We start from the raw sequence: 14,640 nt of genomic DNA, 5'->3' as shown, positions 1-14,640 counted from the left end.
ACATTTGTTCTTCCTTTTCAATACTCCTTATATCTTTCTCACTCTTCTCTTTTCACACACTTTAAATGTCATTCCTCTCTCTCACTTTGTCTCACTCCCCTCATTCTTTATGTTCCTGTTTCTCTTTCTCTCTCTTTCTCTTAGTGGACCTCTTTTTTTTTTTACATAATCTTATTCTTACATCGTCCGTCTCTCTATATCGCTGTCTTTATATTTTCATATCTAATATTTTTACTGCTGTTTCTGTCTCTCTTTCTGTCTCTCTCTCTCTCTCTCTCTCTCTCTCTCTCTCTCTCTCTCTCACACACACACACACACACACACACACACACACAAGAGTTGTCTTTTTCTCTTAGCATCTCTAATCTACACAAACAGAATACAGTGTGTTTAAACTAAGCTACTTTGGATTAACAGATGTGTAGCCATTTTTCCCCTCAACACCCCACCACCTCCCCCCCACCACCTCTCCCACATCCCATTTTCTTTCTGTTCTACTATCCGCTTTTCTTCCATGTGTTTTCTCTCCATCTCTCCCACATCCTTTGGTTCCAGTTTCCATTAGCTGGAGCGAGTGAGGACTGGCTGCAGTGTGCAGTGTGCATGCTGGATGGTGGATGGTGTTGGCATGGTGACTGACAGTGTGAGGGCTGAGTGAAGTGTAGTGTGTGCCGAGCAGCTCATCACTCACATGGCAGCTCTGAGCATGAGGACTGGCTTTAAGAGACTGGCTTCCTCTCGAACGAGCAAACGTAGTGCACTTTTCTCCACCACCATTACCTGCGAGAATATTTTACCTGGGATGGGATTCAGCAGAGTGACAAACCGAGTTATGATGCAGAAACCTCATGCAGCTGGGACTTCCCTAAACAACAGTCAACACACAGCGTTAACACATCACTGAAAAGGCAGTTTGTTCACTTCTTTATTGTTGACACCTTTTTCCACATCATCAGTTTCGATTTGAAGTGAAATTTGGTCACTTTTATGTCTTTGATTACAGCAAGAAAAAAAAAAAATAAATCAAAGAGAAAACGGATGAAATTCCACACTGTTCAAAACATATGCTCCAGAAAGTTTTATATCACAGAGAGATTATATGCATATCAAAGCAAAAAGGCCATGCTGAAGTAAAATATTCCTGACTTGTAATCAAAGTTTAATTATTTGTTATAAAAAAAATGCTTCCACGCTCAGGATTTCGGAAGAAAAATGCAGTTCTGCTTGATTGCTCACACGTAGCCCCTGCTACTTTTATCTTTGTATGAACACTGCTTGCTTTCTCAACACAGCAGTTAATATGACAGAAGCCATGCTAATGAGGATAATTAGCATTTACAGGGTCATTTAGACACATACACTAACTTAGCAATACGTGCAGGAACAACAAAAGGATTGCGCAATAATAATAATAATAATAATAATAATAATAATAATCATCATTTTTTTTTAAGTGCCTTTAAAAGTAGATTCTAAAGCTGAAAACACAATCATTTAAATACACAACATAACAAAATAAGCATAAATATCAACAATACTATTAAAATTACAATTACTGAAATAAAGGTTTTTAAAAATGCCCTGTCACCCATGAAGCAGAAATAAATTTGAAGAACAGCAAGAAGAACCTGACTGAGAAAAGCAAAGGTGACCTTGCACTGAGCTGCACACCTCAACAATGATAGAACAGTAATGAATGGACATTTGGTGCCACCGGGATGAGGACGGGTTCCTTTGTTCCTCGAGGTTTATTCCTCATAGCATCTCAGGGAGTTTCTCCTTGCCACAGTTGCCACTGGCTTGCTCATTATGGATAAATTGAAAATGATAGGGAACAAACGTATTCATTCTTTCATACAACTTTATAATATCTATCTCTGTAAAGTAGATTTAAAAGAATGTACAAATACATTTGAATTGAATTGAATATTTTGGAGTGTCATGGATTTAGACAAATACTGGTTCTTCCATGCAGAGCTTTATACTGTATGTCAGCATTCGAATTTTTAAATCAACCCAAAACCTGACAAGAATTCAATGTAAGGATACTAAAACATGGATAATGTTATGTTAATGCTTAATGTTACTATTCCTTACCATTTTTTTTTTTTGCCAATTTTATACCGTATTTTTAACATAAATAAGCTGCACCTGTCTATAAGCCGCAGTGTCTACACTAATGTACTTTGCACAGGCTTTAACGAAAGACATGTTACACACGGTGTAACAGGTGAAATATGTTGCCCTTCCTTTAGGAGCATAGCGGTATTTTGGGAATAGCATGCCACTGCATTTTTCCGCTATTACTGTGTGTGTGCAAAACGAGGAATATGTCCTTATTCTTTTCTGATGCTCATTTCTAAGTTTCTTTGACTAAACCGTAACGCTGTTGCCAAGAAAAATAAAAAAGCGCGAGTTTTGGAAACCTGTCTGTGCTTATATGATTTCTGTTGTAACTGGAGTTAGTGAGCTCTCCCTTCACCCAGACTCAACGCATTACAACGGCTTGTATCTAAACAGTAGCCGACCAAGAAAGTCATTGTTCACTGTCTTCCTCCTTCTTTCACAACTATTTCTCTCGGGAGTTATTTTTTCAAGTTCAAGTCAAGTCAAGTTTATTTTTTGGCATCGTCGTGCGTTTAAAAATTCCCCGATGAAAGTTTTTTCTCCCGAAGCCGTGCAGCTCAGAACACAGGTGAAGTGCGTTTTTTCGTTTCCATTCGTAAATTTAATTGGTTTAATGTTATGGGGTTCAGCTTTTTGGCTTGAAGTTTGTAAAACCGGGAAAAACCCAGGAAAAATTCATAAATTAGCCACTTCGTTGTTTAAGCCGCGGGGTTCAAAACGTGGGAAAAAGTAACGGCTTATAGTCCGAAAAATATGGTACTTAAACATATACATATACTTATACCTGGAAATTTAAAATTGATTATAAAATAATCAAACAATTATTTGCTCATTATTTGTAAAAAAAAGTTTGAATATACCTATGTTAACAATGGCAAAGGCAGATATAGATCATTTTAAATGATGTGCAAATATAAAAAACAAACAAAAGAGAAGATCATAAGCAAAACGATCAACATCTGTAAAAGGACAAATGTGAGAAAAAGAGTGTTCTGAAAGGTGAGAATTATAAACATGTGCTAATTAGAAGATATGATTCAGGTTCAAAGATCATGTGACCTGACATGTGAGGGTGAAGTGGCTGATGGGAACCAGGGAGTCCTGGACCAGAATCTTTTTATTGTGTGCATAAATAATATACTTTCTAGAATTGTTTTACTCGCATTGTTTAATTGATTTAAATTCACATTGCCTAAATTTGATTTGTAATCTGTCAAAACAAGCCTTAGGACAACAAATATAAAAAAAATAAACTTTTTGGTGCAGGGTGGTAAAGAAAAAAGAATCAAAGAAGAGCTGGGGTAGATGCTGTTACCACATCAGAGTTCATTATTTTCCGTTCACAGCACACCTTAGAGTTTTATTATTTTATAACTCTTTCAATTGGCCAATAATTAGCACTGCAAAGACGGATTGTCATTCATACTTTTAGAATATATGTACATTATTGCAGTTATAATCAAACAGGATTATTGAATTTAATTGAATGAAGTTGAAGTGAAGCAAAGCGAAGTGAAATCTGAAAGCCAAAGAAAAATGTGCGAGTGAAGTAAGGATTGTAGCCTGCTACCTCTCAATCCAATTTCTCTCATGTGCACACATATAAACACACTCATACACACTCACGCACACACAAAACCTGTTGTTGCCTCCAGGCCCCACCAGCCAGCAGAGATAAGAAGGCAAACAGGGGATAAATCCCAGCAGAAGCAGCGGCTTGACGGACAGACAGGCGACCATTAACAATGCCAGGTCTTGTGAGAGCAACGTGCTGATGGAGAGATACCCTGGTATTTGGCACTGCTAAGAAGTGGCCCTTAAAGATTTCACACTTCCAATTTCTTTGAATTATCAGCCATCTCCTGCGCCGTCAGTCAGCACAAAGATGTCGAAGTCAAGTCAAGCCCGGCGAGTTTATTGACAAAGCAATTTAGAGGTGATGTTGCACAGCCTGATAAAGCATCAGTGTAGTGCCGGGACAATGTCCAGTTAATGGCAGGAGCCAAGCTTAATTACTGTAGCTTAAAAAAAAAATTCAATTTTGTCCAATGTAATTCAATCAACCCCCAAAAAGGCTTTAATTATCCACATTTATTATCATGCATAAACACACAGTACTTTTTAAACTGCAGTAATGTGATACATGTAGGTATAAAAGTGCAGCGTTTTGGGACTTTTTATGATTTATTTTTAAACAACACGCCTGCAGTGACATGACACAGCATTGTATCAAGTTTTTTTAATAAACTACACAACTTCTTCACCTGCTCTTTTCAATGAGCCATATTCATATTGAGAAGTTAGTAATGCACACAGTGTATAGATCTCAAATGTTTCTATACCACAGCATGTTCCCACAAAAGCAGGCTGTAAAATATACAACTACTTCAAGCATTGTTCAATTGAATTTAAGAGGAATCATGAGAGCCTGGATATCAAAAGATGCATGAGGCTTAGATTTAGTGGTGTAGGTTTCATTTAATCTTTAAGAGACAGAAACTGCTAATAGAGTCTTCAAGCATAATCATAAATACAGTGAATACAAAATGTCTACACACCCTTATAAAGTTGCTCCCTTATAAAGTTGATAAAAAAAATCCAAAGATAAAAAAAAAAATTGGGGACGTTTAAAAAACATACCCTGATTGCATAAGTCTGCAGACCCTTTCATAATGGGGCTTAAACTGTTAACCAGTCCCATTCAAAATAAGGTCTGTAGGTAAATTGCATACACCTGCCATCAATTCAAGTGATTCTAATTAAAACCAGATGCTGTAGTTTTTGCTTGAATGTTTAAGGTTGCATTCATCTAATGCTGGGCTCAAACTGTGTGATTTTTATTATTCCTTCTAAACATTGTTGCTTGTCAGACTGTAAAAACATGATCCACATTTCACACTGCAGGATCTCAATTGTCATGATGTCAAACTGTACAACAGTCAAAACCTGAAGAAAAAGACTCATCTGAAATTTTACATCAATCTGTGACACAGCGTTAGACCCAGGTTTTCTCACTAATGGTAGTTTTAATGATAGTTTTAATAGTAATTTTGTTCATGACCTTTCTTGATAATAAAAAAACATACAAACGTTCCTTTTCCCTCCATAACTCAGTAGGTTTCTCTTCTTGCTTCCACCTGACTCGTTTCAACATTTTCCTCGAGGTGCTTTGAAGTTGTCGCGTTCATTGCATCATCAGGTTCGGCGCTCCTATTGGTTCTGATTCGATGGTCATCGTAGGAGAAGTCACTCTGCAAGAAAGAGTCTGATTAATTGGCTTCATTAATTGGCAGTCGTGAACATGTCAATCCAGTGTTCAAAGACAACAGATGATTGGATTATAGGAATCTTTTAGGATTTTCAAAATTGACCAAATGGTTCCAATCAGAAGAGGGATATAAAAAGAACATATAAGGCACTGAATGTACCATGGAACACAAAAACCATCATCAATAAGTGGAGCAAATGTGGCACCACAAAGTGCAAAGACCAGGACAACCTCCCCAAAGTTGATGAAAGGATGAGGAGGAAACTTATCAGGGAAGCTACCAAAAGGACAACAACAACCCTGAAGAAACTACAGGACAGAAAAGGTGTAAGATCAAATTTCATAGTCTATATGTGAGAATTTAATAGAAACTTATTCTTAAAGACTTGATGCACTATATTCAACATAAAGGTGAATTGTTTTAGTTGGATGTGTTTTCAGACTTATTCAGTCAAGCTCTGTAAGTTATTCTGTTTGTAGGTATATTGTATTAAAGATGTAACAAGTCTGACATTTATGTTGTTATTTGTGCATTTATAATGTTGTGTGAACTTTTATTTTCATGTCAGACCATATATGTGAGATCTCAGCTCCGGAGCAATCCCAGTCCCCAAAAGTCACAATGGCCTCTAAACATGGCCATCATACATCACACCAAACATGACTCCATTGTGTTGAATATTCTGTGGTGTAATGAGTTTTTCAGTTTTATGCTATATGAAACTGAAATACAAATTATATTCAAGACAGGTCTCTAGAATCATATAAACGCTCTCTGTTACTTCATTTACCAAACCAGTGATCATATGATTTGTTACATTGTTGCTGATCTGTTCTTTTTAAGCCTATTTGCAAATCACATGTACCTGTTTTACAATAAAGCGCTTTCAGCTATCTGTCCACGATTTGTCCACAGATCGAGATTGTCCCGATCGTCCTACTCGTCCCAATCGAGAGCTTCAGTTCAAGTTTTCACATCAAACAGAATTTAAAAAAGTGATCCTTAAAGTAAACTTTTCCAATTGCATGGTTTTTAGTACAGAATTGACAGTAACTCAAATGATCACTTTTTCTACCCACCTTGAGCAGTAAATCATCCCAGAATGCACAAAATGGCAAACTTTAAGGCATCTCACAATACATACGATTATTCCATTTTGTTAAGCTGGTTGAATAAATGAACAAATGAGCAGGTGAATATAAATGATAAAAAGAATATAAAACAAATCAGGTGTTCCGTGAAAAAATATTATGTTTTCCGAAATAAATGCCTAATGGATTTCTGTGCATTTTTATCTGTGTAAGTGAAATTAAATAGTCTCTCCTCTTCAACCTCCCATTCATTATCCCAACGCTAACCACTTCATGGCTAAAACCGTTCTGTTCATAAATTGGCTCTCAATTCTAATACGAACATGCGACCAAACAATCCACTTTCAGAGCTCTCCTTGCACAGCGTTATGTTAAATAGAGTTAATAATAGGCAGCATTAGTAACGTGTGGCAGGACGACTTTGCCCAAGTGTTGTGTTAAAAGGATTGATGGGCTTGCATGCAGAATTAGGACAGGGTGGGGGCTCCAGATGCAAGCTAGTGCTAACCGCTAACAAATGGCTGCTCTCAGTAGAGGTTGCGGATGGGCTGGGGCTGTTCGGGCCAACCTGGGGGGGTGGGGGCCTGGGGTCGATGGAGACATACATCAGGTGGGCAGATGGGAACATTCATCAGAGAGCCATGTGTGTGGAGTTACTTTGAAGTTCTCTAGTGAGAGGTGAGAAAGAGAGCATGGCCTAGACCTCTGTGTTTATGTAGCCACGCTGTGGCTGCTAGCACTTTTAATGAAGGATGGTGATATATGAGGCTGCCCTGTTATAGAGAGGCACATGAACACACACACAGGGTTAGAGGAAAGGTGTGGATTATAAAGTGAGGGTGAGGACATATGTCCAGTTTTTTCTCCTGTTTTTTATTGAAGACAAAATTGCAGTTCTTGCAGCACTTCATACAACAGCACTTCAAGGTTGTTGTTGTTTTTTTTTACACATTTCACATTTATATCAGTAGAAACTTTAACTTTAACTCATTTTGATAAATTATATTCATTTAGAGGCTGTACTGTTTACATTAGATCATATTAGATTATAATGATAAGTATTAGATTAAAGTAGAAAAAAAGTGTTCATTTTCAATTTGATTTTACCAGATCAGATAGATTTTATGTGGTTTCCATAAAATCTGGGATAAATATGTAGGGATATATTTATCACTTTAAAAAAATTATATTCTCAGTCTATGTATTTCTGTAAATTTGGTTTGTGATGATGCTCACACTATAAAAAAACACACACATATATATATATATATATATATATATATATATATATATATATATATATATATATATATATATATTGCAGATTAGATGTGTACATCCTGAATTAATGTAACCTATTTGGAACCTGTATCTGTATTTGTACTAATACCCATATATGTATCTATGCCTGTACTCGTCCCTGTAACTGTATCTGTACCTGTACATGTATCTCTACTTAAATCTGTCCATGCAATTCTACCTGTGTCTGCACCTGTAATTGTACCTGTATCTACACCTCTAACTGTACCTTTAACTATACCTGTGTCTGCACCTGTGACTGTACCTGTCTGCACCTGTAAGTTTAGCCATTTCTGCACCGGTAACTATACCTGTGTCTGCACCTGTGACTGTACCTGTCTGCACCTGTAACTGTAGCCATTTCTGCACCGGTAACTATACCTGTGTCTGCGCCTATAACTGTACCTGTCTGCACCTGTAACTGTACCTGTCTGCACCTGTAACTGTACCTGTCTGCACCTGTAACTGTACCTGTCTGCACCTGTAACTGTAGCCATTTCTGCACCAGTAACTATACCTGTGTCTGCACCTGTAACTGTACCTGTCTGCACTTGTAACTGTAGCCGTTTCTGCACCGGTAACTATACCTGTGTCTGCGCCTGTAACTGTACCTGTCTGCACCTGTAACTGTACCTGTCTGCACCTGTAATTGTAGCCGTTTCTGCACCGGTAACTATACCTGTGTCTGCACCTGTAACTGTACCTGTCTGCACCTGTATCATATACAAATTACCCAAATTTATTTGTAAAGTATGACAAACAGACACAGATGGAAGATCACCCTTCTCAAGTTACTTTCATTGTAAAAATGAATCACAAGAAAAAAAAAAAATCTGCTGAGGTTTCTATTTGCTTCTGCTGTCATCCTTGTTCTTGAAGAGCAATTGTGAACAAGAAGCTCTATCATTTTCTGCCCAGCAACTCATCCATTCTCCTGTCAGAGTGACCCATCGAACTCCTTCCCCAACGCGAATCCAACTGCTGTTGTCCTTGTTGTGCAGTTGCTGCCTGCCGATAAATTATGAATGCATGGCGGGAAGCTGTAAAATTTGTTGTATCTTCTATTATCTTCATGTTAAAGGCCACAAAAGCTCTTCAGTGAAGTCAGCCATTAAGCAATGACAGGTATTGCTATCAGCCTTCTTTATAGCCTATTACCTGCGATGACAGCAGCTGCTGCACAACCACTGTACGGCCTATCACATTATTTGCAGCTAAAGTCAGCTACTGTGTCATTCCGGCTCATTTTCTTGACAGTGCTATCATAAATCCTTTGGGCTGCGGGGGGAAACTGTCGGCCAGCTCGATTATCTCCAGAGCCCGAATGGATCCTGAAATGTATGTAACAGGCAATGACTGTTATGGATCAGCCGAGCCAGGGCCATTCCGTCTCTCTCTCTCTCTCTCTCTCTCTCTCTCTCTCTCTCTCTCTCTCTCTCTCTGCACCTTTCACTCGTTCACTCATTCTTTCACTTCCTCGACTGAAAGCTGACTAAGAGGCCAGGGGCGTGTCTGTCTACAATTTCATTCCATCAAAAAGATGAAATGCAGGAAAGGGATACAGGATCGCAAATGATATGTTTACTGACTCGCACCTTTCAGGGAATTTGCTGGGGGTGGTAGACAGAGGTATGCACATACTGCATGCCTTAAATACTTTATAGTACACCTTATAGCTCTCAGAATCTATTTGTCATTACTGATAATAAAATAAATAAAGCCTGGGAATAGAAAAAAAGATTGCCTATGAGTTTAATCAAAAATCTATATATTTTTTCCCGAAACATATATAAATAAATAAATGTATGTAGCTGTTACTGTACCTATTATAAAAAACAATGATATGAAGTATATTTAAAAATTGCATTCTTTGAATGACAGGAGTAGGATAGTCAATATTATTAAAAATAGAGAACTCAATTAAATCTTTTTTTTTTTTTTTTTACAAATAGTCTTTGGGAAATTTGGCTGATGCACCTTCCTTAAACCAGTCACTTGGGGAATATTTCAACTATTCCATGAGTATGAATGTGGCTTTTTATAATGTGAATGCTCTAGGACACTACTTAAATACATTTTATGTTTTATAATTAAAAGTTTTGCTATTTCTCTTGAACATGCACATAAGTTTATCAAATGGCTCTCCAAACACTGAAAAGCAGGCAAGCTTATGCATCATTTATCAAATTTTGAGAGTGCTCGTATTAATTCCACTTCGATAGCTATTGCATTTAATTAGCGCTAGGTTATAAGTGAAGATTATACAATCATTAAACGTAAGTTAAAATCACTACATCCCCCTTCGTTTTATCACTACATGAATGAGAAAGCAGCCACCATTTGAAATCATTTTCTCCACACAAAAAAGTGCAAAGTAGCATCTGCCACCTTTATTGCATCTGTTCTAAGTCCCATTCAGCTCTTTGTCCTGGCTTTGTGCTCCACTGTTGAGTTCCAACTATTTAAACTCACCTCCTACCTCCAGCTTGCTTTGTTCTCCGGCCTCTATAGGCTATAATGAGCCATGCAACACAAAACCAGAAAAACTTAATGAGTCATTACTACTGAGGCCTGCAACCGCTCTCACCCATCCTCCTTCACACTCTTAATCCTTCTCCCTCTCCCTCGCTCGCTCCCTTCGAGCCTGCACTCACAGAATAGGCCTCCACACCTCCCTATCAATTAGAGACAATTAGGGCCTCACAGCTCCTGGTGTGGACTCAAATGGACTTCACAGCTCAAGGGTTCACAGCTCAAAGAGTGGCCGAGCTCAATGAGGAATGTAGAGGTGGCCCTTTCACACCCCATCTCTCTCTTTCTCTTACGTTTTCTCTCTCTCTCTCTCTTTCTCTCTTTTTGTTTTTCTCCCTCCTCTTACAGAAGGAAAAAGTCGATGAAAACCTCAGATTTGTCACCCCCAAAAAAGGACAGAGTGGCCTGACTCAAAGAGTGCAGGGTGTTTTATTTTTCTCTAACATCTTGTTCCCAGGCTGTAAAGTCATATTATATCATTGCAGCTGATTGTTTGGGGAAAGTGGTGTGGCCAAGTGCCATAGAATGACCTAAAGTGGCACAAGGTGAGGCTTGATGCCAGAGTGAAAAAAAAAATAGATATGTGTTAATAAACTGGGTAAATCAGGATAGATGTGTGGCAAATGTTAAAAAAATATAAAAAAAAAAAAAGCATATAGGTTCTTAGGAAGAAATCGTAACTTGTCTGAAGCGATTTAATCCGTGTGTGTCAGCAGAAAAGCAGAGTTTCGGTTTCTCCAAAAAAACAAATCTGCAAGCTGACAAATGATAAAAGTGACAGTTTTGTTGTAGGTATTGATTTCGCACTGAATCTCAGGTACTTTGCTTCAAAAGTGCTTATGATATCCCCAAGGCAACTCCAGCTTCATAACCCTTTGTGTTACAGCAGAGAAACAGATGCTCGCTCTAGCGAGTTTTAGTATTTAAGAAGAAATTTGCAGTTTTCCAAAGGCAAAAAATAAAATTCTCAAAACTCATTCTGTTTATTGGCCTTTGAGGCTGTTTCAAGCAAATCCCTCAGAGGGCGAAAATGAAGGAGATCACTTGAGTTTGAAAAGGTTTCAAACGGCAAAGCCAGCTAAAGGTGTCATTTCCCGCTTCTAGACATCAATCTCATGTCTCACTTCCCCCGAGAGAGACGGCAGATTGCTACAGATACCCTGACAGGAGCTGTGGGCTTTTTTGGGGATCGAGACACGCGCTCACGTATAAAGCATGTGGGTAAAGAGGCATTTGATATACACACATGCACAACACACACAAACACACACACACACACACACACACACACACACACACACACACACACAGTGGTCTTGCTATTGTTGTGAGGACTGTTTATTGACAGAATTATTAGATAAAATTAATTATTTATTAATTATTTCTTTCTTTTACTTACTTACAAAAAATATATAACTAAAAATATAAATTTCTTTTGAGGACAAGTCAAATGTCCCTGCAAAGACCTAAACATCTGTGCCCCCAAACACACATATGGATAAAAAAAATAATAATCTTTTAAGTTTTTGTTAAACTATCGTCAATGCTACTAAAATCCTTTCCGAATCTGAATGAAAGATAATGAAAGAAAAGTTTGCTACCTGTAATTGCTGTGCACATTGTAGAGACCTCCTATAAGGCACATCTTTTATATCTTCTTTTATGACTTGAAATGAATGAAATTAATTTCTTTAGTACAGCTATAAAGAGCTACATGCCTCTGTCTAAAACATACAGCTGTATAGTACAAAAGTTGCATTCTTTATTCTTTACATGAACAGAAAGTAATAAAATATTAAATAAACTTTAAAAGTAAAGGGTTTTTTTGTACCCCCTCAGCCACACACACAGAATCACAAAAACGGGTGTTTGCAGGGACTCATGTTGGTTTGCCAAAAATACCTTCATGTCCAACAAATCCTCATAGATGACATGAAGACACTCAATAACTTCCTGACATAAGCCTTCTCTCCAGAAACCTTCCCAGTGACAGCAATAAAAGCAGACAGCCACTTTAAGATATAAAGTGTGCATCATGAGTTAAAAAAAAATGGTTCGACTCAATGTCATAATATACAATGCTCAATAAAATATTAATGCAACATAGTAAAATTATGTTCGTTCTAATATATTTAATTGTCTATAAACTCGGTGGATTGGCATTTCATTTACAAGTAGAGGATCCATGATGGTGGGGTCGACTTCTCTTTGAAGTTGTGTTTATGAATACTGACTCAGGAACCTCCGTGAGTGCCTATAAATCTGTAGGAGGAGCGTGGCAATGTTGATTTTCAAGAGCATAACTTACGTCGTGTCTCGGTGCTTCTAGGAGTTTTAAAATACTGTACTTATACTTCATGAAAGTAAAAAAAAACATGTCTAGAGAAAAAAGGACCTTCAGTGATATAGTTTCATTTGGTTTACCTTAATGACATTTAGGATGTAAATAAGTGTAGGAGGTAAAATATTATGAATCTTATGTTTTTTGACGTGTTTGAAATGCCAAGGATTTATAATGCCACTATTTGTTTCTGTACTTAAGTAATTTCTTTTTTTCTACTACTTTCTAGATTTTTTTATATATGAATCTTTTACTCTCTACTTAAATACATTTATGATTTAATATATGCACTTTTAACTCCACTATATTTAATTTCACAATGACAGTTAGCAATTATAATATTATAATTTGCACGCCAGCTCTATCTGCTATAGATTATTTATACTGCAGAAAAGGTGATATTTACTTTAATTCTATTTGTCCATTGAATACTAGTGATTGTAATTTTATTTGTTAACTGCAGATACATTTTGAAATATTTCTTTACTCTTTTGTTTAGATTTTGTTTACTGACTTGTTTGATCTTTGTTTCATTGTGTTGTGTTGTTTTGGTTAAGGTGTATAATTAGATTTTTTTTTTTAAGAAATTAAACCTCCTAAATCAACTGATTTTGGCTTTTTAATAAAATGTGTCTTAGTGTTTAAGACTAGTGCATCTTTGAGCCTACGTTCAATATAAGTAAAATGAACTTCTGTTCAAATCTCTAAGATTTTTACTTAGGTCATAATTGAAATTGGGGACTTTTAACTTGAAATAGAATAAGTTTTGCTGTAAGGTATCTATAACTTTTTCTCAAGTATGATTTTCAGGTACTCTTTACACCTCTGTCAAATACTACTAAATAATATAACAACATAACAAGCACACACCAGATGATGTATCAGGAACGCCTGGCAGCTGATCCACGATAAGCCTACGTATAAATGTGCCTTAAACGCGCCAGGGCTTAAGCAGCGATGCAACCTTCGCTCGACTGCATCATGCTTTTAACTAGCTGCCACTGGAGATCTGTTCACACCACCCGCCTGCAGTGAGAGGTGTTAAAGTACTACTTCAGCGCATGTCACAACAACATCCACTGAGCTTTTTCCTCTACCCGAAAGCCAGGCCGCTGCAAAACTCGAACGCACGTGTTCCTTTAATTAACGGTATTTTCACGCGCAACCGAATGAAAGCGAATAAGTCTTACTTTCCGTGTCTGCTTATTAGTTTTTATTGCCCTTCTTAATAAAATTACAGATTTCTGCCTGGGATTAAACACTAATTGCCTTATTACAATATGAGTGGGTTTTTCAGAGCCGCAGTCTTTTAAAGTGGTGTCCAGAGATTCTCCACGGATCCGGGAAGTTTTTTGTTTTGTTTAGAATTTTTTTTTATTTATACTTAAATACAATTAGTCATTATGCAGTTTGTTAGATTAAATATTTAGTTCATTATCATTAGAAATTTGGTTTGACTCCTTGCTTTATTATGAACCTCAAGTGAAAACAAGTGAGTCTGTAAATAATGTAAATTATAGATTTAATCTTTAAAGTGAATTTTTCATTGTTCCATTTTTCATTGTTCCACATTGTTGGTGTGTCATTAAAAAATGCCAGATAAAAGTTTCAGACCTTCATGGTTTCTTGTTTGAAACTAAAGTAAAATTAAATTAGCATAACTTTTTACACATAAAGCCAACACTTTCCTCATTAATTAAACAAAAAGATAAAACTATGACACTCACTTGATCATATTCAGCAAAATAAGATTGAATTTCCTATATAGCAATGACTGGAGCAATTTTACAGTCTGATCCAGTATTGTAGTGCAATGTGATTCTTTACAGAAGGTATAAAGAACATGTTGGAATATAAAATAACACATATTCAAGGTCATAGTTTATAAAAGTGAGTATAAAAAAAGGAAACAATATGTACTTATGTTTCAGTGATAATTCTCTTCACAAGTAATGGCACTTGAAGGAGGTGTGTGTTGCAC

General features: G+C 36.9%; 1 long non-coding RNA gene across 1 annotated transcript; it reads left to right on the top strand.

Annotated features, from left to right (window-relative positions):
- The first annotated feature begins 5,589 nt into the window (after nt 1–5,589).
- On the top strand, nt 5,590–6,675 carry LOC124380908. The gene is made up of 2 exons (XR_006924751.1): nt 5,590–5,720; nt 6,312–6,675. It is a non-coding gene; the product is annotated as an uncharacterized LOC124380908 (long non-coding RNA).
- The last annotated feature ends 7,965 nt before the right edge of the window (nt 6,676–14,640 follow it).

The sequence above is a fragment of the Silurus meridionalis genome, chromosome 27, assembly GCF_014805685.1.
Source record: "Silurus meridionalis isolate SWU-2019-XX chromosome 27, ASM1480568v1, whole genome shotgun sequence".
NCBI lineage: Eukaryota > Metazoa > Chordata > Actinopteri > Siluriformes > Siluridae > Silurus > Silurus meridionalis.
The sequence above is the reverse complement of the archived record's forward strand: the minus strand, read 5'-3'. Positions and strand labels throughout refer to the sequence as shown.